The 27,453-nt window shown below is 42.0% G+C and overlaps 1 long non-coding RNA gene across 2 annotated transcripts in view; it reads left to right on the top strand.

Moving 5' to 3' along the window:
- Positions 1–27,453, top strand: part of LOC112550612 — a 157,556-nt gene that overhangs the window by 72,062 nt on the left and 58,041 nt on the right. Inside the window, exons 3-4 of one of the 2 annotated variants that reach the window (XR_003094543.1) lie at positions 42–293; positions 1,722–2,061. This is a non-coding gene — a long non-coding RNA (uncharacterized LOC112550612). Of the gene's footprint in view, positions 1–41; positions 294–1,721; positions 2,062–27,453 lie in introns of those variants that run through there. The other variant, XR_003094544.1, reaches the window with a different exon arrangement.

The following is a 27,453-nucleotide window of genomic DNA, read 5'->3' as shown; positions in this document are numbered from 1 at the left end:
GACTTTTAGTGTATGAGGTTGTTTTTTTTTCTGGTTCTAAGATGGCAATCCCTGAAGTACTGCAAGTCTGCACCCAGCAGAAAGAAGAGGAGAAAGCAAGTGCAGCTGACATGAGCGCTTTGCAGCTATGTTTGTGCATGAGAAGAAGCAGTGAGATTAACCTGCCATTGATACCGGAGGACATTTGCAGTTCCAGACCCGGTTTCCTTTACAAAACATCCTGGGCAAAATTCTGATTCAAAGTGTGCAGGATGGAGCTTGGACCTGAGAATCTGCTTCCCTTGTGCATGAAGGTGAATTCATAGTTGCATAGTAGGTAGGGTTGGAAGGGACCTGAACAGATCATCAAGTCCGACCCCCTACCCTGGGCAGGAATGAGTGCTGGGATCATAATACCCCAGTCAGATATCTATCCAACCTCCTCTTGAATGTCTCTAAATGGTGAGTATCAAGGAGAGATCTGAGAGCAGGAGCATGATCTTTTAAAAAAATTGGCTTATTATTTTAGGGGACTTTTTTTAAAGTAACAATTTGAACGAATCTCCAAGATGAACCGAACAATAGCGAAACAATAAACTTTGTGCTGCGTGCCTCCTGCTTCCCTGTTGTCTAGAGCAACATGGGCTGTGGCTGCTGGATAATATGACAGATGAATCCTCTCCTCATTTCCTTTTCAAACTCCGTCTAGTTTGTGATGAGTATAATCAGTTCCTCGCTGCGGCTGTGCACTGCAGCATCTCTGCTCCCGCTGGCTCTCCTGAGGTTTGCCCCTTTGCATGCCCAGCTGTTTGTGGCACCGTGCGGCTCCCAGCTGACTTCCTCAGGCACAGTAAGCCATGAACTCTGGCTAAGGCCGTGTGAAGGTTTCTAATGTGTGCTGCTGCTCTGGAAACATTCAAGTGCTGCATTATAAGGAGATGCTGTCAATGGCACTTCCATGGTTTTTTGCTTAGGATGTCTAAATTTCCGAAGGAATTCACGTGCTATTACTTAATACATATCATTTTCAGTTGGCTTTAGAAACATTACTGAATTAATTATCCCATTTGCTTTGGGGAAGGCAGGTAAATACGATCGTGCCTATGACATATACAGGTTGTCTTCCCCAAGTTGACAGAGGTAGTTGGACTTGCAGCTGGCATCTGAACGCAAGTGATCAAGGACTCGGCTGCTAAAACGTGATTGTTTCAGTGCTGTAGTTTTGCTAAAAGGGGTGCCACAAACTTGACTGCGGGGGTCCCAGACCCCCTGAGTTTCTCTCTCCTGTACTACTATTTGCCCCAATGAACAGATCAAGGTTGCTTTAGGATAGCTCCTACCCCAGCAAGCTTCAGCTCCTCTGCCCTTACACTGGAGGCTGCGGCTGCAGCGAGGGAATCTGGCAGCCCTAGGTGGCCACCCTGTTGAGATTTGGAAGAATTTTTAGGTCCCTCTCTCCATGGAGAGGCCTTGCCTGGAATGCTACTTATCTAGAAATCATTCCTTCTGCTAATTAGTAAGGAGCCAAACGACAAAAAGATGTATTACATAGGCTAAGAAGATGAACATAAGCAAAACTGATACAGAAAAGGAGAACAAGATAAGTTCCTTACTCTCTTATCTACCTACACTAGCATCTGAGCTCAAGTGATCAGGATTCAGATGTTAGGTCTACAATGACTTTCAATTCCATAGTTTTACTAATAAGGGGTTGTAATTTTTTCCCCCTTTCTCTTCTTCAGATTCATCTCTTGGCTTCTACCCTCCTGTCTGTAGGAGAAAAGTAAAATAATAACATCATCCGGATGTCATATGTTAACAAAAGGGCTCGGCTTAATGAAAGGACGAGAATTGATCTCAGACTTGCACAGTACAAGCATTTGAATTGGTTCAAATCCTTCACCTGTCGCATGCCGGCTCAACAAGTTATGGGGTCCACTGGGACCAGACTGAAGAGAAGCTTATCACTTGACAAATCAGAGCCTTGGCCATACTTTGTCAAGAGTTCAATAAAAATTGAGATGCTTTCATGAAATTTTTCAGTTGTTGCACCACGGTTTCCAGGAAAAAACAGAAAATTCCCAACCAGCTCTATTATTTGACTGAAGTCTGGAGGCCTTGGCAGAGGCCAGTCTACAGTAAAGTCAGGTTGAAATTTAAATGTTGAGAGACACATAAAGAATTCAAAAGATCTAACATATCCTGAATTTTTATTTATAATATCCTGTCACTTGCTGGGAATACAAATGTTTCCTGAGACCAACATCAATTTTTATTTTTATTTTTTACATCCTGATATAATAATATTTTGGAAAGAGGCATCTATCCATTTACTTCTGTGAGGTCTGTGCTATATTCTGTATCTCTACTGTTTGTAAAAGTTTGCACTTACACTCCCCTGAGGTAAGAAATCATCATTACACCCACTTTACAGAAATGAAGTAAAGAAAGAGTGAGTGACTTGCCCAAGATCATGTCACACATGGGAGGAGGCTGTCTGGGCTGGGACCTAGTATCTTGAGTCCCACAAGACTATGGTTTTGGCTTAATCTATCACATAATCATCTAATCAAGCCTCGGAGGGTTCCAGTTCGATTCAGAGAGATTAAATGGTCTCTTGATTTGATTTGGATTCAGAGATTCGGACACCGAATTGGGCCGAATCTCTGCCGAATCGAATCAGGGACCAAAGCTTCGCACAGCCCTACTGAACAGTTCGAGAGAGAACTGCACATGTGGGCACACGTGCATGTTCACCCACACACACACACACACACACACACACACTCTTCCCCAAGATCAGATTTTGACTAAATTGATACCACTGTTTCAGTCCATCTTGGTTATGATGCAGCTAATTATTGCAACAAATTGCATCCATTTTCCATTGATGTTTTTTCTTTTTGATTTTTAGGGAGAAAATATGTTTGGGTTGACAAAAGGATAAAACAGAGATTAAATATTAATTCTCTGGCAAATCTGGGCCTGATTCTGATGCCATTTCAAGATAAATTTGACCTAATTCTGTTAACATCAGGTTGTTCCAGGATTATAACTCAGAAAACTGCAGGAACTGTAATGCTGCTGCTTCAACTCCTACTGCATTCAGAAAAAAACTGCTTTGTGTACAGTATATTCTCTTTTGGGCTATATCTGTGTGCAGTTACGGTCTGTGCTAGACTGAACAAACAAAGGAAATGAAATATATTTGCTTGTCACAAAGAGTCCTTTCTTCATGTGATGCTCATAAAGTTGGGCTAGATCATTATGATCAACATAAACATAAATACTCATCTAATATAAACAGATTGTCATGTCTACACAATTCTGTCATCATCAAAACTGACTTTTCCTCCAAAGGGTCATAATACTTTCTGCAGCAAGGATGCTGCTACAAGAGGGTGCATAGAGATTTAATAGGCGTGGAAGTGGTACATTTATTGATAAGGGGTAAACAGTTATGGTGAACTTGTGGGGACACTGAAACTACTGCTTACAACTATGGACTGTCTAGGGTGCAATACTGCAGGAAAGAACCTAAGGGTCACAGTGGACCATAAACTGGAAATGAGCCAACAGTGTGTTTTTTTGTTTGTTTTTTTTTGCAAAAAAATCCTTTAAAATACAGTGCATACTGTATTATAGGAGCATCCCTTGCAAATCAAGGGATGTGGTTTTGCTCTATTCAACAGGGGTTAGGCTTCACCTGAAGTACTGTGTCCAGTTTTGGACCCTACACTTCAAGAAGGATGTGGACAAATTAGAAGAGAGCAATAGAAATTATTAGAGGCTTCAGAAATGTAACTTATGGGGCCAGGCTGACAGAAGTGGGGTTATTTATGGCAGTCTGAAAAAGAGAAGATTGAGACGGGGGTTGATAACAGTCTGCAAATACCTGAAGGATGGTTAATTGAAAGATCAAGATAGATTATTCTTTGTGGCTACAGGGGACATAAATAGTCAAGGAGCAATGGACTTGAATTTCTGCAAGGGAAATTATTTAGGTTGGGGATTAGGAAGAACTTTTTTCACTATAAGGGTGGTTAAGATTTGGAGCAGGCTACCCAGAGAACTTGTGGAATCTCCTTCCTTGGACATATTTAAGAGTAGGTTAGACAGGCACTTGATTGTGATAGTTTAGTTAGGGATGATCCTGCCTTGAGTAGAGTATTGCTCTAACTTAACTTCCTGAGGTCCCATCCAATCCTGCTGATCTATGCCTCCGCAAGAGAAGGTTGAGAGGCGACCTTGTGGCTGCCTACAAGTTCATCACGGGGGCACAGAAGGGAATTGGTGAGTATTTATTCACCAAGGCGCCCCCGGGGGTTACAAGAAATAATGGCCATAAGCTAGCAGAGAGCAGATTTAGATTGGACATTAGGAAGAACTTCTTCACAGTTAGAGTGGCCAAGGTCTGGAACGGGCTCCCAAGGGAGGGGGTGCTCTCCCCTACCCTGGGGGTCTTCAAGAGGAGGTTAGATGAGTTTCCTGCCTATGCAGGGGGTCGGACTCGATGATCTATTGAGGTCCCTTCCGACCCTAACATCTATGAATCTATAATAATTTTCTTACCAGGAAGCTAATTTGGGTATCCCAAGCCTTCAAAAAGCCAAAACAAATGAACAAACCCCTCACTTCCTTTTGGACCTTCAAGTTTGGGTTCATCCTGTTCCTTATCTTTCCTATGCATGATAACTTAAGCAAGGAGGAATATCCGATTCCTTCTGTGGCGGTACCTCTGTAATTGCATTCTTCAGAAAGAGATGGTAGGACTCAGAAAAGATCCAGCCCTCATCTTGTGAAAGAACATTTATTTCCATGAAATATCTCTTACCTTCCTTCCGCGCAAACCGAAAACACCAAAAAGAAATCAGATGGCATAAACACAATGTAAGAAGGGCAATCAAGGTATATTTCAATCACATAATCAATAAGACATTCGACAGCTTTATTTGTCCTTTATCACCCAGCAGTTAAGGGTAACAAAACCTCTGAGGCATCTGTTGTCAGCTGGTGCAAGGTATGCATCAAAGGAAACCTATTAAGCAGGAAGAGCTATTACCCCTGTAATAAATGTGAGACAGGAATACTGGTGAGAGATTGCACCTTTTTTCCTGACCCCAGTCACATGTGTTGGGTCCTGGTTATAAAAGGTTAACACTCTGTCACATGAGATGCATCAGCATCTACTGAATTCAGCAACTATTACCTCTTCCAAGAAGGTTAATGTTCACTTTCTTTTTAAGGGGTACAGCAATCGCATGTGCTTTAAGGATCCTGCTTACAAAGAAATATGTAAAGCAGTGTAACTAAGATAATTTTTATATATGACAAGTGTAACATTTCTGAATAAGCAGAAACCTCCAATCTTCACTGTCTCAGTTGTGCCACTTTTTCAAACTCATTACTTACCGGTAGATTGATTTTGTTTGCTAGTGGAGATGAGTTTTACTGTGTGTTACTCTGCATAGAAAGACTGTTTGGGGTGAATGGGGAAAAAATAGAAAATAATTCTATTTACCCGGTGAATTCTCTTTTCTGGTCTTTCTCACCCAACCGTTTGACCTACCTGTAGGTGGAGGTGGATAGATTCATTACAGGTCAGAGTTACCAAATGAAGTGCTTAGTATCAGCCTGTGGACAAGGAGGCAGCTCTGTGCCACTGCCACAAATAGTAACTCAGAGGTATATTGATTGCATCCTTTGTTTCCTGGAATGGATTTGCCCAAAAGTAAGAGTGAGAAGCTCTGATTTCTCTCCTGGTAAGCCACAGAGGCAGCAGAAATCCCACATAGATGTATTGTAAATAGAAAAGAACCCATCCAGTAAAAATAGTGTAACACCATATATTGGGTGGGTCTTTGATCATAAAGAGTATATCTGAATCTGGGATTTCTTCATCTTAAGGCATAAGCCTGTAGTACTGGAGCAGGAAGTCCCAGCTGTGTTAGCTGAGACTAGAAAAAGGCTCCTTGGACTCTATCCGTGGTCCAGATGCTATGAAAGGGGAGCAGCACCACTCTCTATAGGCATGGGTTACAAAGGACTTCTCATTCTTTGCAACCAGCTATTGGTGCAGAATGCCCTAACATAAAGACCTGAATGATGCCCATGTTGCCACCATCAGGATGAAAGATGAAGCCTATCATTTCCTCTCAGTAACATCTAAAGTAAGTACAGACAATCAAAAAGCCTGAGGCTGAATCGATTCAATCTTTGCAGGTTAGTCTAAGCTGCATAGATTGAACTGATAAGCAAGTGAACAGACATTCAGTTTGGATTCCAAAAATGCAGCCACATGCCTGACTAGAAGCCAGGGGGCGCTAGAGCACGCCTCCCTGCTCAGTTGGAGCAGACAGCTTGGGCCAAGGGTAGCCTGCCCACCCTGTGAAGGGGCAGGGAAGGGGCTGCAGGGGAGGTGCTAGGCATCCTGGGATGCTGGGAGACTATGAGTTAATTTGAATCTGGAGGAGATCTGGGACAGAAGTCCAATAAAGTGATTTAACCTAAATCAGTTATGTCTGATACTACATCCATCCAGGTTTATCTTAAACCAGGTTTGGCAATTTTGCAAATGGTTTACGTGCACTGAACTTCTGTTGTGTGACAGATTTGAACCAGTTTCTGTTCGCTTGTACTGAATCATGCGTAACTTTTGCCCCTACCCCTAGAAGAGGGGAGAAGTGGATTAGGTCAATGGATGATGCAGGGAAAAGAACAAAAAAGATTCTCTTAATACTTGCTTGAAGCTAAGGAGGAGAGAGGGAAAAAAAGACACGAGAGAAATTGTTGTTCCATTTTCCTGGCTCTTTGTGGTTTTACAAGCACATATAGGTATCACAGTGATGAGCCCTAGATGGATAGGGCATTGCCATTATATGACTGAAGGCAAGACCATGTGACAGAAGTGACTCATCTTTTCTCCCTCTGTGCTGGTTAAAATTTCCTTTTGTTGTAAAATCTGCAAAATGGCTCAAAATGCAAGAATAGAAATAATAATATGCTCCTTTTGTACAGCTGTGGCTGAAAACATGGGAGAGGAGCAAGCAGTATGAAACGGCTCGCCACGCGGTTCCCTGGATGTGTGGTGCTATGCTTGGTAGACTCTGGACATATTAAAGTCCAAATTCTCCATCCAGGAAAAGCACACACCAACTGCAGATGCTTCCTCAGCCTGACGAAGGGTATTTATACCCAAAAGCTTGCTAAGAAGAATTTTTCCAGCTATTTGAGTTGATCTAATAAAAGATATCAGACTTACCCAATGCTTGTCCAATGCCCATGTATTTGCATTCAAGTACCACTGCAGTCAGGGGGGGTTTGTGAGTGCAGAACTTGTCTCTAAGTGATGAACTGATTTCACCCGGTTCCCTTAGGTGATCTCTGATATTTTTAGGTAACTGGTTCTAATGGAGGGTGTAAATGCACTGTCCAGAGAGCTGCATGTTTGTTTGCCGCTCCTGCTGAGATACAAATGGTCTGCTGATGAGACGGAGACCAAGGGAATGATTAAGAACATGCACAGACATTTATAACTGAGCAGCAAAGCAAAGTACACAGTTCATACACTAGGTGGGGAAATGCTGCAGGGGACCAGTATTAGGAGGAATGTGGTAGTGATGTATAAGGTATGAACGATGTGGCCTGCAGAGTACCAGCACTGCCTCTGCTGCTGTTGCTTCTGCTGCTGCTGCTGTGATTGAGGTGCTCTCACTGAACTGAAACTGCTGAGGATTTTCTCACTAGGATACTCATTTCCAAGTCTTCTTTTTGAGGGATCTACTGCTCACTGGCAGACATACCCAGACCCCCCTGAAACCAGAACTGACAATATACCGTGGGAACAAAAGAGGGGGGGAAAAGCATTTTTCTGCAACAAGAGGATGAGTGGGGGGCTGGTGAGGGAGCAGCACTGGCTCAAGGTAGGAGAAGGTATTTCATTTTTGCAGTAACGAAGGGATGGGGACTAGGGGGAGGAGGTGTAGGAAGGATCCTGTGTGTTGTCATTGCTTAATTTCTCATGGTGTCTTTTTCCCCCATGCTTTCCCTGTCTGCATTTTATTTCTGGCCCCTGTACTGTTTTAGCATCCTCTGGCATGAGACCTGTTCTTGGGGAGATCCTGTTGGGATGGATCTGCTCATACACCGCAAAGGACCGGTTGTTATTTTTTAATTCTAAAATTGGTGGGGGAATACAGCAGAGTCTTGATCAGAAAGGTTTTGCTGGAAGCAATGTGCATAATGTAGCATCTCATTAGTGCATTTGGCAATTACACTTGTGTGACTGATTCCTATTAACTTGGATTTGGGGAGGGGGAATAATGTATAGATAGTCCTGGACTTTAACTCAAAGTTTTCGTTTTTCACTCGATGATCTGTCAAAACGGGAGTGATCGTCACAGAGCTGTTTGTGATCAGTGCAAGTTCTATTCAGAGAGGATGATTACAGAGAGGAAGCAAGGGTATGAATGCCTGGCATCTCTCCTCTGCCTTTTCCAGCAGGGTTAAGGCACAAGGAAATGTACATTTTATTACGCAAACGTGGAAATGCAAAATCTGTGTCTGCTGGAAGGACCCTCTGTGTTGTCACGTTCAAAATAATTTAACTCTTCCATAGCTGGACGGCAGGAACTTACTTAGAATTGCGATGATTGTTCTCAGGATCATAGTGGGGAGAATTACTAGAGATGTTGATTTCCTGATTTTGAGACGACTCTAACGTGGGTTTTTTCAACCAACCTGTGCCTGCACGTTCCAAAAGGAGCAACCAAAACTAGCTGTCTCCGAATGGTTTAATGCTTGCACCTAAATAAATATTTTGCTGCCCTTCAGACTGCTTCTTGATGCCTCCTTAAAATTTAGATGATTAATCAATTAGGCTAGTGGCCAATTAGCCATAACCTTGTAGAAAAATAATTATGCACGGATTTATGGGATTTGACTAGTGATGTGATACAGTATACACCTAGATTTTAATAGCTCTTTCGTAATGGGTGCAGATACAGTGTGTTTTCCTTAATTTTAGAGCAAAAATCAAAGTGAGATGACAAGGGACAACTCTTTTTTTTTTTTTTTTGGCAGTGAAATAATTCATATACTGTGTTGCTGTGTATGTGTGTGCATGCATGTGCACAGACAATATACAGTAATTTTATAGCAAAAGGGAAGAAAATGAGGAGGAAGCTATTTTCTTGTCTGTCATGAAACATTTTCCTCCCTTTAAATATTCTCTTTGTAATGTCCCGGCTTGCTTTGATTATCTGGTTTGGACAAATGAATTTTATTTCAGTGCCCTAGGAGTCTCATAAGAGGAGGTTACAGTGTTATGCCTTTTGAGGACAGTCATTTTAACTGATCTTATTAAACAACACCATTATTAAATGAGTACAAATTGAAGCAAATGTGTTTTTCAGTGCTCACAAGTTCTGCTTCTGAGCTAAATTTTCCTTTTATGACTAGAGAGGTTTTTGCACTGCAGTATTACAATACAGCCATATTAAAAAGGTCCTTGGAGCAAATAACCCTCCAACACTGCAGCTTCATCCTCAATGGACTTAAGTGATTCTGGGGGAAATAATAACATTGGATTTAGACAGTCTAGGCTGAATGTGGTTTTAATTTTATTCTTAAGCTCCTCATAGCTTTTTATGCTGGGGAAAACCTAAAAACCAAAGCTAACAAGTTAAGGAAAAATATTGTAATTCATATTAGTCTTTTTGGCAACAGGTCTTTTACCTTAAAAAAACAAAAAAAAAAAAAAAAAAAAAGATTGGCAGTAAAGTTCTGTGCTTGAATATATTTCCTTAGCTAAGTGGAGTGTACCTTCTGCTCAGCTAATGAGCAGTCACATATGATACCATCATTTTCTTCTTTGTACTGTTTACTGTCTAATGTCTTGTGTTTCTGTGATGTAATAAGACATTTAAAAAAAAAGAAACTGCAGATAAAAGATTACTGATGTAGTATTGTACTGGCAATTTTCGACCTATTAAATGTTATTCTGAGGTATCGTACATTGTGTATGGTGCTTTCACCGAGACGTAACGCTGGAATCAGTTATGATGGACAAGTGCGTGTTTGACAGCAATCTCTCACTAAATCCAGGGCTCACAATTTAGAGGTGCAAGGAACAGACACAGAACTAAGCTGATTGCCACTCGGTGCCAATATGTGATGCTATATAATGTTATATTTTGGGGACAGGGAAGGGAGTTGCTTGCTTTTCTGTATTTGCAGCTCTCCTTTAGTGTTTAATTAACAAATGCCTGCTTTTATTTTAATAAAAGGTATACATTGCAAAGAGGAGGGCAGGAAGGGAGTGAGATCTGGTAGGTCTAAACAACAAACAAGAAACAGCAGCTTCATCCAGTTTACTGCCTGGAGTACAGCTTGGGTCTGATCAGTCAAGCGCTTCCGAAACAAGCATTGCTGCACATGCAGCCTCTGAGTCCAGCACCTCTCATTGATTGGAGAATGGCATTGCTTAGCGGGACTCATAGGGCAATACCTCTTTGACGGATGAAGGTTGATTGCGGAGTAGCACAAAGTGCTCTCTTATTTTGTCTATGTAACGATCACTTGTAGCAAAACTAGTTGAGAATTAAAATACTGCCCTTATAAAATCAAGGGGGCATATATTTGTTAGTTGGGGGGGGGAACCTTCTATTTTTAGATTGCTCATCTGAGACTCCATTGATGCCAGTAAAGCAATGTTTCTTGTCATTTGTTTGCCAGAATGCTCTTGGAGTATAGAGTAGTTCTAGCATCTACATTCCAGATAAAGTAGTTAAAAAAATTTAAACAGGGAAGGGAAGAAGACTAAAAGGTGCATATCTTTGTCGTATCTTCTTCAGGCTACTGATGAAATGGAATGGTTAAAGAAATAATGCAGATTTTGGAAATGCTTGTTTCTTGACCAAACTTCGTATCAGTTTATTGTGCCTGTATGTACTGCTGGTTGAAAATCACTTTTTGGTAGAGGAAGAATTGACATCTTCATGTGTTGCAACTACCTTGCACTTCATTGGTGGAACAGAATTGCCATTTACCAGATCCTTCCTTCAGCCGGAGGAGCAGATACAGGCCGTCCTGATTCCATGCTGTTAGGACTGATGGCAGCCAATGAAGATAAGAGCAGCTTGATGGAGGCTTTAATTAGTGTTAGTCCAGACAGGCCATGAAGAAAGAACACAAACTTGGCTTGGGCAGCCCATTACCTATATCTAAAGATTACTTTTGCGTCTTCAAGTTTCTTCACAGATCTTTTGCCTGGATTTCCTACCACTCTCCTCTGCCACTATCACCCTTTCTTTGACAGTCTTGTATTCACACCCTCATCCCATGCTTTGACCAATTAATCACAGCAGTAGCGAAGTCTGTATGTACCAATGACACAGTATGGTATGACACATACTGTGTCATCCACCTCCCATGATTTCTCAAAAGAACATATCCTGGAGATGGTTAATAGTGACCTTTTCAAGAGAACATCTTTATATTGAATTAATTTATGAGGATGGGAAAAACATTCAAAAAGGCAAAACGGTATATGGTAAAAAAATGATGGTTGCTATGTTAATTCCAGTGTTTCCGTACCGGCCACATCTCAACACTTTTTTGGGCGTTTCTTCAGGATTTTGTCCTCAGCGTTTTCTCTAGGACCCTAGGGGTGCAAATGCAGTGGACAACATACTTACTGGTGTTGCCCTCACACATATGGTGCCAAAACAGACTGGAGAGAAATGGATTATCCTGAAACATCCAAAAGACCCATTTCCAATTGTTGTCCAGATATTTTTTAAAGAGACCATAGAAGGGCTATATCCTTGAAGGCAGCCTGGGTAACAGTGGGGAAATAGCTCTAAACAACGTCAGCTTTGTTTCAAAACAGCGGAGACAGAAATCAGCATGGCCTTGCTGGTGTTGGGGTTATTCAGCAGGCTTTTTTAGTTCCCTTTGCAGGCTAGAATTCCCCATCTTTTCCCATTTCTTTTGTTGGCTACTGCCCCTTGCTGACCACAGTCCTTTGGGCCAGAGCATTTCATTCTAGTTGTCTATAAAGTGTCTCACATGTTTAGTGTCAGTCTTATAATAAAATATTAGAAAATGTATTTCTGGTTTAGAGCCATTAGTTTAATTTATTTAAGTGAGCAAAGTTCAAGCAGATCTAGGCTCCTCATGAAAACAGCATGAAGATTTTGCAAGGCGGTGCGAATCAAGGTTCGTTCTTTCTGATGTCCATATCTCGCTGTCTAAGTGCACATTACGTGTAGCATCTTTGACATCTGCTGCACCTAGACAAGAGAAGATAGATTAATGAGATAGATAGATAATATCTATCTATAATGAGATAGATTAATTGGCCAGGTGGCATAAATCAGTGAAGTCAATCGGGATGCATCCATATACTCCAGCTGTGGATGTGGTCCATCACCTTTTTTTATTCATCCGAGGCAAAGCAGAAATTCCAACTCTTGACCTCCACTACTTCCCAAGAAATCTCACTTAAATCAATGGTTTTCTCATTGGAAAGTATAGCACTTCTCCATGTGAGGTTAGGGTATCAGAATCTGACTGTCAAGTGCATTTGCTCCAGGAGATAGATATATGTACATATATATACAGAAATATGTAGGAATTGCCCACCATTGACCTTTGGAGCAGAGCACAGCAGTGATTCTGGGCTAGCAATGTTATACAGGAGCAGTTTGGGGAAGAGAAATGAAGAAAACTAATCCTGTGAAATCATAGGGGGAGTTTTGGGAAGCAGAATGTGATTACCCAAGTTGGATATTGGCCAGGACATGTTAGTTAATATTTTCAGTCTTGGAAAAATTGCTGTGGGGTTTTTAATGATGACGAATGGTCAGGACTCTGTTTTACATCTCATCTGAAAGCCTGAGCTAATGGTGGAGTGAATGCTTTGCTCCCCTCAGAACATGTTGCTTTGATCAATGTGCACTCCACCCTAAGGGCCCAAGACACTCCAGATATACATGACATGCATCACTGAGTATCCAGGAGCTTTCTTCATCCTGCCCTGCTTGTCTAAAAGGAAATCTAAACTCTTAGCTTGATTGGATGATGATTTCTTTTCTTAATTTTCTTTTTTAAATGGTTCTGTAAAAGGCCCCTCTCCAAACTTCTAGTTGCATCATGTTGCACATGCAAAGACTCAAGTTTAGCAGTAGTTGCATGTAATATTAAATTGTTTCAGTCTCAGTTATCATTGTTGAATATCATGCAGTGACTCAGGACACCTTTGTAATTTCCCAAGTAGTTTTTGCACTTCATTGTGTCTGTGAATAAACATCATTGCATTTGCTCGTTTCAGTGACTAATGTGGCCCTTTTTTTGCAAAAACAGATGTCATGGCTAAAGTCCATTTAGACAACTACATCATTCCTACTTAAATTCCCACTTAATTTTAAGCTGGATGAGGTATACTTCTGTTGGCTTCCCTAAACTCTGGTGTAGTGGTTCTGTGCAGTCACAGAGTTTCTCATTTATACCACAGTCCATTGTTGCATTTCATTGGCTGGTGAAATTATAGTCTATTTATTGTCAAATATCTTTTGAGGCCAAAAGCCCTCTTTAACCAGTGTTAGTAAACAAAATCAGGAATGAATATACTTTAAATAAGGCTTTTCCTTCTCTGTAGTAATAAACCTTTTTAGCCTATTTTAACTTACTCCTTTGCCTTCCACCTTGAACGTGGAAAATTTAATTTAAGATAATGGTATAAATTATACATAAACTTCCCACATTTTAAAATTTTCTACAAAAGCAGATGTTCTTACCCACACAGGTTGACCTTAGAATTTACTGACGTTCACGGTAGAAAATAGGCACACTCTTCTTGGCCTGGGTGTATTCCCAGGGAGTGAGAGAGAGCATACAAATTGTTTGATGGTATGAAGATTGTATGAAGGTTTGAGTATGCTGCGCTGTTTGTAACTCATTCAGAAGTACTGGTTTAAAATTTTAGCGTAACCCCACCTTTCAGTCCTTTTTTGAAAGTGCTTGCACTCCCTTTTTTGAAAATTATGAAACAATGATTAAAAGTGAGAGAAGGAAATAAACCTGCATCCTGTTTTAATATATAACTTTTTATTAGCAATGGAATAACCGGCTTCATTTCCCCTTTATTAGTGGAAAATCGTCTCCAGAGACCAGGTGTCCCTAAGGAAACTATTGCAGCTAATTTTGAAAAGGAGATGTTTTAATGCAAATATTCCAATTCTAATGCACCCTTCTCACTTATATGTAGGTGCTACATATGGTGCAGCTATAGCAATTTAATAGTGGTGCAGCTGTTACAAGATGATCCAGTATAACTGCTACAACCTGTCCACTCCTATACCTGCATAAATGAGCTAAACTGCTGTAACTTTAAACATCTTTTATTCATATTAGAGGAAGGGCAATCCATAACAGTTACACTGGAATAAACAAGGAACACTTCTGCATGGCAAGTCCCCTCCCTACTTTTAAGATGGTTTGAAGTTGCATCTGTTGTACTGCTATAGAGGATTTAAAAGATGACCCTAACATTTTTCCCCAAGAATTAATATTCTTCCCAGTACACAGTTTTTTTTTTTTAATCTTTTTGCTACTGGCTCAGTTGTAACCCAAGTGATAAAATTGGTGCCACTAAATTAAAACACTGTTTCAAAGCCAATAGCATGTTTATAAAGTGAATGGCATCACTGAATATTTAACTGTGTCTTCATTACATTATTAAGCTTTTATATTTTGGGGGGGCTACGTGGGTTGTTTTAGCTCTCGTTCTTTCTCTTCGCGGTCCTCGTGTCTTGAGCCTCATTAGCCCAACAGGAAAGAACATGTTGGACTACTCAGATCCGTTACAACCAACCTTCAGTTACTTCTCCAGGGGAGGTTGGGATCAGAGAGGGGGAAGAACACTAGAATACATGGAAGAAACCCCTCCAATCTAAGGAGGTGGAAATGTTGGCGCTCTGAAGGACAGGCTAACAGCCAAATATAACAACCTGTGATCATATGGATGACAGAAAACTGCTTTTTCTACACATGTTTAAGGCCAGTTTTTTATCTGTCATTAAATAAAGTGGATGGGCTTAGAGACTTCACGTGTAAATAAAGTGCCCGTTCCATCTGCTTCTCTGTGGCGTGACCCACAAAACAACAACACATGCTGCTGCTTGGGAGAAGCTGATGAATATATTATATTGGCCAGGTGTAAAACTGCGATCTGTGACATTTTGTGCCTCATGTGGGCATTATGCTGTCATGCAGCTCAGCAGGCCAGGGATCATTTTGCATTAATAGAGTCTTTGGGAATAAAGCAAGGGAAGAGTATGGATGGAAGCTGTTGTTAAGCCGAGTAATTTATAGAGCAGTCCATCCAATATAAGAAGGATTGTGAGGGATATGGCTTCAAACATTGTTTTTCAGTATTTTTGCTATTTCAGTTGTGATCTAGTTTAATAATGGTCTATCCTTTTTTTAATACTTCTGTATTCATTACATTTTCTTCAGACTCAAGTAGCTGACTGCAAACCAAGTAGGAATTAGGATGAAGGCCACGTACTCTTTGTGGTGAACTGAACCTACAAACTTGTTCTTATGATGGGTTTCCAACAGGAAATTTGATTCCTCTGGAGCAGTGTTTCTCAACCTTTTAAGAAGCAAGTATCCCCTAACTTTTGAAAATTTTAATAAGTAACCCAACACTCAATTTTCCAGGGGATTTTATATTTATAGACTAATGTGTGCCATATGTTGGAAGAAGGGTGGTGTATATAAGGCCATGATATGACAGATGTTTGATTTGGTGTGGGTAGGGTTGCCACCTTTTACACCAGGGGTGCACAACTCAAGTATGTACCTGGGCTAGAGGTGATGTTGGCCAAAGCTAGGAGGGCTGAACCCAGGGCCGTGCAAAACGTGACACGCCGAATTATTACTGGGGAATTTAAAGCGCCTTGCGATGTGCAGCACACCACATTTTTTGCCTTAGTTTTGAGAGGAGGAAGGGGCAAGAGAGAGAGGAAAAGAGGGTGAGAGAGAGAGTGTGTTGGGGTACCCCCTGCCTGTGCCTCGCGTCCCCCAAGGGGTACACATACCACAGGTTGACCAACTATGCTCTGGAGGTTGAAGTGTTGATGCTTGAAACCCAATCAGATTTGTGTTGCATTCGTTATAAAAGAGTGCCTTCTCCTTTCATCTAGTCATAGGCCTTAGACTGGTTCAGCTGTTCCGTGTGCCAAACTGTAGATGTATTGCTTAAGTGATATAGTTAAATTGGTGCAAACCCTTATATGGGAACTTACTACACCTGAAGAGTGTAATAATTACATGGATTAAATATGAATCTGTTCTCCATTAATATAAGCCGAACTGAGAAAAGACCACGTGGGTCTTCAAAGAAGTTTGTTTGCGCTGGGCTTTGCACCACTTTAAGTAGGTTTTAACTCATAGGTTAGAACAGTTTATTTTTTCTGTGTAGAAAAGACAGCCGTGGCCCCGGCTGTGGGAAAGGATGGTTAGGGACCAGAAGTCAGGAAACACGTGCTTTTTTCCTTTGCTGCTGCAGCCTGTGTAATCTTCAGAAAAATGACATGCGTGTGTATTGTAATTATCAGTACAGATAACCAGTTCAATATGTATTAGGCAGTTATTCTGTGGAAGCATGGTAAATACATGTACTAGTCATCAAAACCTCTACTTTTTCTTTATATAGTAAAGAAATTAATGATAATATATATAAAATGTCCCTGCACAGTATGCCTGTTGCCCGACTTCAAACCTGTGAGAGAGCATATATCACTGAAGAATAAGCCACGAGGCATATAAAACATCAGTGTTTACTGACTATGCAGTCTGAGAACAGAATGCATTTTATGATGATTCCCCTACCTCAGTTTTTTCTTTTTCCTTTCCTTGTCAGCGTTATCAGTATTTTCTTTACACTGGACAATTGATGTGTACGGTTCAGATGTGCAGCAGATGTAGTATTAGTGAACTGGAATAATATTTATGGAAAGGGTCAGATTTCTTTACTTAAGAAGATGTTTTGGTTTTCTTTATTGATCTTATTAGGCTAATGAAGTGTTAAAAGTCAAATGATAGCTGTAGAAAGGATAAAGGAAAAATGTTCCAAATTTTTTACATTGGAAATGCTGTCCAGACTGAGGGATTTCTAACTTTCTAGCTGGATAAATCTTAATTTCATCTAGTTGGTGGCTCATGCTGATGTAGTGAACTGAAAGCTGTTACTTATTTAGAGCTCGGAGAAACTCCGCCTGGAGCTAACTCAGCTGGGCTTAATTTTAATTTTGGGTTGCATATTCTGAATACTAGATGCAGGACAACTCTGATGGATTGAGACTTAGTATTGGGCAGGGAGGCAAAATCAGGTAGGAATGTAAGAACTGTCATATTGAATCAGACCTGCTGTCCAGCTGATCCAATAACTAGTTTCTGGGAGTGACCAGCAGCAGATGCTTTGGAGAAAGCAAAGAAGTTGGTAGTGCAGCCAACCACTGTCAGATAACCAGTCTCCTCCCCACCTGGCCTCATTCCTGTCTTTCACATTTAGAGATTATCTTCAGACAAAAGCAAGGAAGATAATTTGTTTTAAAAAATGGCTACTCTGGGAAAACAGCTGTCAGACTTGGAAAAAAAAAGGGTTCATGTTGGCACCGTTTAATTAGTGAGGAGGGTAAAGGTAGAGAATAAATGCCAACTTATTTTGTGGCACAGAACAAGAGTAATTTATTTTTGTTATAGTCATGGTCACAAACAGTTTTGGTGAAACACATATCCCAACACTGACTGCGCATACAAGGTTTGCATATGAATTATAGAAGTCCTTGGGGGTATGGGAATCTTGATTTTGATCTGAGGCCCTCTGTAGTAGTGATCATTGAAGTACTGTTGCATCCTGTTGGGGGGTCAATAAGATATGTGCTGCTTTTTTTTCCATTAGGAACATGATCATGCCCACAGAGTAGACCATTTACCTAACCACAAGACTTTTTGAAATTCTAACTCAACCTGTTCTTTATGTATTCGTTTGACTGACCTCCATATGATAAGTGCAAAATTATCTTGGGAGGAAAATTGGTTTTAGATAGGAAAGAGCTGTTGAATTACTTGAAAATCTCAAGATATGGTTTGTGTACCCTTTAGATGACATAAGCTCTGCCCCTCCTGTTTAGCTTATAACTGTGATAGTTTGCATGTTAGACTGAACGAATTGCTTGTTCTTTATTGTAGGTTTCTGAGTCTGTTATAGATTAGAAAATTGCACGGTGACACAGCAGAGATTTATTTGAAACATATATTTATTCATGTATTTTAAAAAAGAAAAAAAATGTAAATGACATCTTTGAACCAAAATTATGATGAAGGCCAAGTACTCTTTGTGGTGAACTGAACCTACAAACTTGTTCTTATGATGGGTTTCCAACACACAATTTGATTCCTTTGGAGGATGAAATCTTGATGCCTGAAACCCAATCAGATTTGTGCTACATTCTTTATAGACGAATGCCTTCTCCTTTCATCTGCTCGTAGGCCTTAGACTGGTTCAGCCGTCCCATGTGCTGAACTGTAGATGTATTTCTTAAGTGAGATTGCAAAATTGGTGCAAACCCTTATATGGGAATTTACTACACGTGAAGAATGTAATAATTGCATGGATTACATATGAAGCTGTTCTCCATAGCATACGCTGAACTGAGAAAAGACCACTTTGGTCTTGAAAGAAGTTTGTCTGTGCTGGGTTTTGTATGAATTTAAGTGGGTTTTAACTCGTAGGTTAGAACAGTTCATTTTTTCTGTGTAGAAAATACAGCTGTGGCTTTAGCTGTGGGAAAGGATGGTTAGGGACTGGGAGACAGGAAACTTCTGCTTTATTCCTTTACTGCTCTCTCAGGAGAGAGAGTAAGAGTCAGAACAAGATTCTGAATGAGGCATACTAAAGTGACTCAGTGCAACCTTGGAGGGGCCTATTGCTAGGCCTGTATCTTTCTGATCCTGTATTCAGTGATCATGTAGGGTTTTAATGCCAATTATGCAATAATAGATGGTGATATGTCCTGGGCAAAGCCCACCCACTCTCAGTCCAGCAATTCAAAGCTCATGACTCAGTCCTCAAACATACACAATTAGTATAAAAATCATGGGATGGTAAAGATAATAAAGGTGGGCTTCTATTATTTACTTTCTGGTTTATGAGACTTTGGTGTTCTTGGGCCATGTTTTCAAGCTTTTCTTTAACATTTATGAAGGATGTAAACAAGTATATATAAAATATGTATACGTATACTCAAAACTTTGTGTGCGTATGTATATATATTTAATGACAATTGAGAGTCTCTGGTAGTCACTTGAATCCAGGAGTCAGGGCTTGAGACTACCAGATATCTACTCTTAAAGCTTATCGTTCTGCCAGTTTATCCTGACTCGGAGGTCCAAGGAAAGAATTTGTTTAATTCTAGGGCTATGTATATATTTTTGTGCATCTTTATGTTTAATTGTATTTGCTCTGTTACTCTAAATTGTCATATTACAACCTACCAAAATATTTCATATCCTCTTGGTAGCATGAAAATCACCTTTTTCAGGGATCCATGATATAACTGATATCCATCAGCTGGATGCAGTAAAACATGAATTTAGTGGTAATGCATTTGTTACAGACCGTACCATGTTCAGAATGTGATTTCAAGTTCAAACATTGGATTTAATTTACTCATTACAACATTTAAAAAGCAGCAAAGATCAAATATTGTAATTCTGTAACTGGATTCATTTTAAATGATCTAATACAAGAAAGAGAAATATGTACTTTCCTTTTATTTTAGTCACCATTAATCTACCTTATACTTGGCTGGAGATGTTTGGCTGACATTTTCTTTTATTACATAGTATAACAAATCTGTAACCACCTAGGAGTTTTAACCACCTTTGTACTTGGCTGTCATTATGCTATATGATATGGCCACTAGGAACTTCACAATGACATTGATGATACCACTCTGGGCTTCCTTTCTGAAAATCACAAGGGAAGTGTATGAGGATGTCTGTTATTCATCAGTAGCATAGAGCCAATGATATGCTGATTCTCTCCAGTAGAGGGAGGGGGTTGAACACATCCATGCAAATTTTAATTCATTGTAGTGTGTTTTATATATTTCCTACCTTTGAAAGAAGCAGCATATCTGTTTGCATCCTACGATTCACTCCCCCCATGAAGGAAATTCTGAGGGTGTAGAATTATTAGCTTTTTTTGTGATGACATTTGTGGTGTATCTCCTTCCACTCTTTCTACAAGTCATAAATAAATACGTTACATTATGTAGCATACCTAGAATTTGTGTTTCCTCCTATCCTTTTCACATTTGCTTCCCTTGCAACTCCCTGCATGTTGGAGCTGTCTCTTAGCTCGGTAGTTGCCTTGCTAACTTTCACTTTCTGCCTCATTTACTCCCAGATGGCTGCTGAATGACGTTCTCTGAATTTGGTAGCAACAGAACTTTGTGACTAGCTATTAAGGATGCTATGGGAGCTAGGTGGTTGGTGACCTTTTTTGTAAAGATATAGGGGTACATGATTCTTTATACTGTGCAGGCCTAAATCTCATTAACATAAGAAGAAGATATGAAAAGAAGCTAAGGAGAGAATATGCTGCTATTACCAGTACAATAAAGGTTAGCAAAGTGGCTTCATATAGAATCATAGAAAATGAGGGCTGAGGGCTGGAAGGGAGCTCAGGAGGTCATCTAGCCCAACCCCCTGCTCAAAGCAGGACCGCCCTCGACTATATCATTCCACCCAAGGTTTTGTCTAGCTGGGTCTTAAAAACCTCCAAGGATGGAGATTCCACCGTATAACTGGTACTAAAACCCTACATGATTACTGAATACAGGATCCTCTCTGGGTAACCTGTACCAGTGTTTTACTACCCTCCTAGTGAGAAAATTCTTCCTCATATCTAACCATCTAACATCAACTTCTGCAACCTTGCTGCAACTTGAGATCATTGCTTTTTGTTCTGTCATTTGCCACCACTGAGAACAGTCCAGCTCCATCCTCTTTGTAACTACCTTTCAGGTAGTTGAAGGTTGCTATTAAATCCCACTTCAGTCTTCTCTTTTCCAGGCTAAATAAACCCAGTTCTCTCAGCCTCTCCACAGAAGTCACCTTCCCCAGGCCCCTCGCCATGTTCATTGCCCTCCCCTGGACTCAGATTTGTCTCTGTTCTTTCTGTACTGGAATGAATGCCAAAACTGTATAATTATCAATCTCCTAATTGTTCACTTTACTGAATTTAAGCCCTAAATTCATTACCCATCACATTTCTTACCATTTATAGTTTAAAGGTTTGTCAGACTGAGCTTCAGAAACCCTGATACATAGTATGATATATTTTACAACATATCCCATAGTGTTCTGTGCACTGGCCATCACTAATATCAAAAATGTTGGACAACATTATATAATATTATACTTTAAAAGCATCCTCCTATGCCTCTAAACTAGAAAATAAGGGAAGGAGAGAGAAAGTTGAGAACTGAGCTACGTTGTTCCTCCCTTCCCCATCAGCAGTGACATTTATCACCTGACAACTGCTGGATGATGGTGGAATCTCCTTAAGAGTATATTATGTAGATGCATACCTATGTCCCATAAACTTAAATCCTGCCCTACAAGGAAAAGAAAGTGTTAGCTAACTGGCTGCCTTTCCTCCTGATACAAGATGAAAATACTTCCTCAGCATTTCACTACATGCATAGACTTGGTGAATTCTTGAGTGCCGGATGAGAATTAGCAGCAGTCCATGTTGGGTCTATAATACCAATCAGTCATGACTCAATGCAAGAATTTATGGTGACTCTGTATTACGAGTCACGCTGCATTTGTGTAGGGGGTTAGACCGGATAATCCCTGAGGTCTTTCCTAACTCTGTGATTCTATGAGTGAGTGAAACATCTGCTTCATTCTCAGGAGATCTTCCAAAAGCTCATTCAGGAGGAATTCACATATAGCTGAATTTATGCTGCATGAATATTTCTAAGCAGAATCTAAAGAGACCATAAGACTGAGACCCGTCTGCTGTCCCTGTACATTAACTACATAGCAGGAAGTCTCCTCTGATGCTCTACTTCTCCAGAGCCTCTTTGTGGCTGGGTAGTTCTGCTGGGGCTTATTTCTAAAGGTGTGTGAAACTTTCATTATGAGATGAGCCAAACTTGAGTGGCTTTGTTTCGGTACAAACCAGAGTTGCCAAGCCAACATTTTTTTTGTTTTGTTTTGTTTTTTTAAACTGAAGTTTGCAAACTTTATTAGCAAACATTTTTTTACTAACACACACTTTTTACTGTCAGTTAAAAAAAATATTCTTTGGTTGGCAGCCCTGTGTGATCTTAGCAGCGGTTTTACAACCTGCTACTCCCACCACAGGAGTCTCTTACTCGCCCCACAGCCTGTATCATACTGCCTGTCTCCCTGCTAACTCCCTAGCCTTACTCCTTCCAGCCTTGATCCCATCATCTGGGCATGGATCTCCACCTATCGCCTCTCCCCCTCCCCCACCAGCCCTGTACCTCTATTCCAGCTGCAAGGTACTACAGAGGCTGTGGCGAGTCAGATAGCCCTGACAGACAGTTCACTGCATAGCTCCAAGCAGCACTTCTGCTTAGACATCGGGGTTAAGTACAGACAGTCAAAAAGCCTGAGGCTGATCGAGTCAATCTTTTTAGTTTAGTCTAAGCTGTGTAGATTGAACTGATAAGCAAGTGAACAGACATTCACTTTTGATTCTGGAAATGCAGCCATATGCTCACTGGCCTACCCTGCATCCTGGGAGCCTGAGGGACTGTGAGTTAACTTGAATCTGGAGGGGATGTGAGACAAAAATTCAATAAACTGTTTTAAGCTAAATCAGTTAAGAATGGGCACTTGTACACAAAACACCATTACCATGTACACATGATGAAAATATCCTGTTGTGTGGCTTAATGGCATCATGCTGTACACATGCAAGAGTTGGGGGGGGGGTTAAATGAGTTTGCATCATTGCAAACTAAGCTACATCCCAGTTTACTTTGAAATGTTGCAAATTGCAACAATGCAGCTGTCAGCTCACCCCCTAGCCGTGGGAGAGGCAGGCAGGCAGGCTCCTTAGAAAAAAATAGGATCAGGCCTCTTGATGCTTCTGCTTTCAGCAGGCTCCCAGGAATAGTTTGGCTTGCCCCTGGGGCAGTGTGGGAAGGTGGAAGAAGTGCAGCTGGGTTTGCTGGTGGCAGGAAAAGGCAGTGGGGATGGTGCACAGGATGCTGGAAGCCTGGGCAGGTTGTTCGCTGGCCAGGCGCTGCCCCAGCTTAGAGATGCCCGATCCAATGCTTCCCTGAGCCTACATGGGCTTCCAGAGCCGTGTGCACCATCTCTGCCACCTTCTCTAGCTACCAGCACACCCATCCACCCTCCTGCCACTTTCCTGCACTGCCCCAGGGGCAAGCCAGCCCATCCCTGGGCAGCCTCAGGGTACCCCTTGGGTCCAGCTGGGCAGGCTGATAGCAGGCTTGGTGCTGCCCCAGCTCAGAGGCAGCACCTGGCCTGATCCAACTCTTCCCCAAGCCTTCCCGCTGGGCGCTGCTCCTTCAGCAGGCTTGGGGAACACCTGGATCAGGCCAGGTTTCTGCCTCTGAGCTGGGGCAGCACCTGGCCCACTGGCAGCCTGCTGGGGTGGCCCCAAGGGGCACCACTGCTATGGAGAGAAGGACTGGTGACCCCCACAGCTCAGGGGCCACTCAGCCCATTGGCAGCTTGCCCCCTGGCCATGGACAGGCTCTGGTTCTGACACAACAACAAAACAGGATTTCTTGCAGTAATGTGATGGAAAAATTGAAATAGTGGGTTTCAATTAAAAACACATTTCAATTTAGGGGGCATAGAATAAAGCCCTGAGGACTAAACCCCCATCATGTGTACAAGTGCCCTCTGATACTACATCCATCCAAGTTTATCTTAAACTGGTTTTGGCCATTTTGAAAGTGGTTTATGTGCACTTAACTGCTGTTGTGTGACGGATTTGAACTGGTTTCTGATCACTTATACCAGTTTGTGTCCCTAGCCCAGGTGGCTTGGCTTTGCTCTTACTGTCCAGTATCAATGCTTGAATGTAGTTTAATTCAGGCTATGAGTCTTGAAATGAGGTGAGGACTTCTTATTTTTATGTAGGCAAGTTATTTCTACAGAATTTACGGATAGATGACTTTTATAAGTTTTTTTGTCTTTTTTTACAGGCTGGCCATAAATTTACAGAGAGTTGGCAATCCTGGTACAAACCTGGCACAGAGCCTGAGCCTAGTAAAAGCTTGCCAAGATTTTTTGCACTTTTTCTAAGTTGAGGCCTAGTTTTTGAGTGGGACTGGGTCAGGTTGAGTTTTACTGAAACCAGGTGAAAATCTTTTTGCATTGATTTTTTTTTCTCCTAAGGTTGTGAGCTCATTTGAACCTGACAGTTAAAATAACGTTCAATGAAGCCAGGTGAGATGATAACAGGTAGGCTGTTTGCTGCCACTGACCACAAGTGGATTATTCTCCATGCAGCAGTGTGTCTGCAATCTTCACTGGCTCAGGAATAAGATACCTCAGTCTGCTTCTGGACCCTGGCCTGCATCATGATTGACCTGCTATTCATCTGGTGAACCCTAATGGGAAGTAGGGCTAATACTTATAGATATTGTTTTGATCACATGCTCACCTCTGTGCCTTCTTCAATATACTCTCCTATGAATGTTATGCTCTCAAATCCCTGTTTCTCCAGTTAAAAGCCTCTTTCAAAAACCCTGGGTAAAATCTTGGCCACACTGAAGCTAACAAGTGTCTTGCTATTAACTTTAATGGGCCAGGATTTCATCTCCACATCTGTTCTGTTTATAATTAGCCAGGTTGTCTTGTATAGACAATTGTCCATAATTTGCCTATTGTTCCTTTCCTCCTCCACCTAAAGACTGCCCCTGGGAGCTCCTCCCTTTCTGGAAAGTGGCCAGCATGCTGCTGTATATAAATAGCTATGCTTGTGTCTGAGAAATAAACTGTGGGGTGAGTTTAAGACATTTTCTCTTAATTACCTCGATAAGTGGGCAGATTTGTCCAGTACAGTGAGGTCCGCAGTGCAACGTTCAGATGCTGCCCCATATTTCAGGGGCATTTGATCTGGGGTTTTGATATCAGCCCATGCCTGAAGGGAAGGGGAGAAAGCCTTTATGTAGAAATATAATTGCAGAGATACGTTTTGAAGTCGGATTGCTTCTTCACATGTTTATTTCTTCAGGAGAAAAGAGACGAAAGAATTAGACAGAGTGACCTTGTTCTGTTTTTGGATGAGGTTGAATTTGAGACTAGCTTGGCACGGCTCCATGGCAGGGAAACTTGCAGTGATGCTGTGGTTTTGTTGGTGCCGCTGCAGCCACAAAGTCTAAAACAAATCAAAAGGAATTGAGAGGAGCAGATTGGGCAAGTGAGAAGGTTGGGAAATAATTCAAAGCGTTAGACATTGAACCATTTCAATTTTTCAAAGACAAGCGGGTGCTGTGGCACAACACTGTTCTTTTTGGGCCCCCAGCACACGTGAGATGGTTTTGGAATAAAGCCTGTGTCAGGTGTTCAATGTTCAAATTTACTGCCTCGGGGAGAGTGTTTGCAGTTGGCAGGGCCGACTGCAGAAAAACCGAAAGCAAGTTTGTTGAACAGAAATAAATCTTTTAAAGTGTTTTGCTGCCCATTCAAGCATAATATGTATGCTGCAGGATGCAAAATGAGGGGGAATGCTAAGAGTGGGGGAGACTTTCCTGCGGAGATACAACTGAAACAAATATCTTCAGCTCCCGACTCCTAAACCTTTTTCCTTTCTCACACTGGAAACAAAACTTCCAGAACAAAAAGGTGGGCCGGGGGCATCAAAATATTTTCATTCTCTTTTTTGCCCTGAAACTTCTCTTCTCTGCTTCAGTTTTTCTTTATGCTTTGCCTGTGTGCTACTAAATGCTGGGATATGTATGGTGAAATGAAAAGGTTAGGCTGGGATTTTCAAAGAGGCCTAAGGAAATTATGAGCCAGATGGGCACCCAACTCCCTTAGGTTCTCTAGAAAATCCTGTCTTTAATTAACTTTTTGTTTTTAATGGGTATAATTCTCCTGTAACATCCTGTATTTACAACCTCAGAGAGCAAAGGTTGCTCACATTATCAGGCAGAGCATAAGCAGTGATAATCCAGGTTTCTTCATGTGTTCACATGGCACAAAACTAGAATAGTTACTGGGAGATGCAAGGTGATACTTTTGTATTTTACTCCCTTCGGTTCTTGTCTGCCAGCAAAGCTATTTGCACCAACACCGGTGTGTTTATATGGACACTTACCTGATAGGAACTGGGCTGAGACAGTAGAAGAGGTATGAGAGGAAATGGAGATACCATTCATTTAAAGGATGGCAGTGCTAATGTACAGCCTACTTTTCATCCATGGGCACCATTCAGACTAAGTACAGACATTCAAAAAGTCCGAGCCTGAATTGATTCAATCTTTGCAGATTTGTCTAACCTGCGTATATTGAATTGACAAGCAACCGGATAGACATCCACTTTTCATGCCGGAGATGCAGGCACATGCCTGCAGTGGCTCAGGCTAGAAGCTGGGGGGTGCTAGAGCGAACCCTCTGTTCCCTTCAGGCTGGAGGGAAGCTGAGCTGAGGGGTGGGCATGGCCAGGCCCCAGCAGGCTGAGTATGACTAGGGAGGGGTTTAAACCCCCACCCTGGCCTGCAGGGACCCCAGCCGGGGTCTGCCTGGCTTTTCCTTCCTGCTCTTGGCACAGCATGGTCCAGGACCCCCAGGGCCCCACTCCCAGCCAGGGATTGATTCCACTGTGCTTCCCAGCCACTGGAGCTGGGGTTGCACTTGGGGCAGCCCAGGAGCGAGAGCCAATTCGGGGGGGGGGGGGGGGGGGGGGGGGGAAGGAGGGGGGTGAAACAGCCCCAAGCCCACGTGGGGACATGCGCAGAGAGATTGCGGCGGCGGCTTCATCCTGCCACCCCCTGGGCATACGGTGGGACTGACTTTCTAGGCATCCCAGGTGGCGGTGGCTCCTTCTGGCTGCTGCCCCTGCTGGCCCCAGCCCCATGGTACCACCTTGATCCTGCACGCCCATGCCTGCTTCGGGCTTGTCTGCTTAGGCTCAGCAGTGGCAGCATGGGACAGCTGTTGCTCAGCATAGTGGGGAAAGCGGCCCCGACCCCTTGCCACTGCTGGGTAGTTCTCACTGCAGCTGCTGGGAGCCCCTGCTGTGCCAGGCTGCCCTTTGTCTTCTCGGCACTGCTACCACTGCCCTGCTGGGCAGCCCAGAGATGGAGGTTATGACGGTGGAGACAGGGCAGCCCGGTGCGGCTCCGGGTCCCCGGCGGGGGGGGGAGGAAATGCCAC

The sequence above is a fragment of the Alligator sinensis genome, unplaced genomic scaffold (assembly GCF_000455745.1).
Source record: "Alligator sinensis unplaced genomic scaffold, ASM45574v1 scaffold941_1, whole genome shotgun sequence".
Classification (NCBI taxonomy): Eukaryota; Metazoa; Chordata; order Crocodylia; family Alligatoridae; genus Alligator; species Alligator sinensis.
The sequence above is the reverse complement of the archived record's forward strand: the minus strand, read 5'-3'. Positions and strand labels throughout refer to the sequence as shown.